This window comes from Myotis brandtii, unplaced genomic scaffold, assembly GCF_000412655.1.
Source record: "Myotis brandtii unplaced genomic scaffold, ASM41265v1 scaffold1120, whole genome shotgun sequence".
In the NCBI taxonomy this organism is placed as follows: domain Eukaryota; kingdom Metazoa; phylum Chordata; class Mammalia; order Chiroptera; family Vespertilionidae; genus Myotis; species Myotis brandtii.
In genome coordinates this window covers 844,936-846,613 of record NW_005353839.1, presented here as the reverse complement: position 1 = coordinate 846,613, position 1,678 = coordinate 844,936, and positions in this window count along the sequence as shown.

The following is a 1,678-nucleotide window of genomic DNA, read 5'->3' as shown; positions in this document are numbered from 1 at the left end:
CCATCAAATCTCACAGAACTGGACAGTGCTATTCATCAGGCATGGTGTCAGATTCCTCGCATCACCTTTCAACATCTTGTGGAGTCAATGCCAAAAAGAATCGCCACAGTATTGAAGGCAAAAGGTGGCCCAACAAAGTACTGATGGGGTGGTCATAATAATCTGGCCACTCAGTGTAAGTCCTCAGGATATAATGTACAGATGGTGACTCTAGTTAACAATACTGGGATGTCTATCTGAAAATTGCCGAGAGTAACTACGTATGGTGACAGATGTTAACTAGACTTATTGTGGTGATTACTTTGCGATATACATAAAAATATCAAATAATTATGTTGTACACCTGAAACTAATATGTTATTGTTAATTATAATCTCAATTTAAAAAACAATGGATTTATTCCTGGCTGCTGTGGCTCTATTGGTTGAGCATCACCCTGGGCACCTTTCACCAGTTAAATTTCCAGTCAGGGCACATACCCAGGTTGAGGGTTCGATCCCCAGTCAGGCACGTGCAAGAGGTAGCAATAGATGTTTCTCTCTCACATTGATGTTTTTTTCTCTCTCTCCCTCTCCCTTCCTCTCTCTCTCTAAAATCAATTTTTAAAAATTATGGATTTATGAAACAAGTGATAAAAAATAAACCATGAAATCAGTAGAAATTATTTTTAAATTGAGAAGCACATTGTAAAAAAAAATTTCAGATTCTATCAAAAAAAGGTAAGAGGAATATACAAGTTTTAAATATAATAAACAAGCACGTGGATTGTTTGACAACCCAATTAACAAGGAGAAGAAAATAATATGAACACATAGGGAAAATATTAAATTTCTCCATTTGACATAAAAATTCGACATTGATGAATATTGCATAAAACTCATATTATTACACAAAAGTGAGGAAAATCTGGTTAATGAGTGCCTCCAATTCAAAGAACATTTAAGACTAATTACTGAACAATGTCTTGAAATCCTACAACTCATATAAGAAAGAAATTTAGCACAGATGTTCCCAATTTGACATCATAAAAACTGATATGATTTTACCAACCACAAACTATAAAATGCAACATTCAAATGCATCATAATAATAAAGGTATTGATCCATCCGTGCCAGGGGAAAGACTGAATTATCATTCTGTTCTTTCTATATAAAGTAATATTTTAAAGCCATTGTCACTTGAAGAGACAAAGAATAAACAGCCAAAAAAGGTAAGGGTGAACTATTTGAGAGCAAATTCATACAAATCTATCTCTTCTAGATATTATGTCTATCGTATTTTCCAGGTTTTTAAAATTTTATAATTTGTTGTGATTTATTACTCTAAATAAATGTTTACTCCTGTCATCAATTTAATATCAATGATTTTGTATTGTTTTTCTTAAATGGGGCTTCCAAAATTGGATAAATAAGTAAAAAAGCAGCCTGTCCCTTCTCAGCAAATCTTGGCTCAAAATTGCAGCCATAACCAGTGGGGATGGGAGGGTGCCCATTCCTCCCCTCACCGCCTCTCCCACCTTCTCCCCTGAGCCCTTCCTTTCTTCCTCTCATTTCTACCTGCTGGCATCTTTGGGGTCTTTCTTCTAGACCAGTGGTTCTCAACCTTGGCTGCACATTAGAATCACCTGGGAATCTTTTTAAAATCCTGCTTTCTGGGCCTCATCCTCCGAAATTCTGT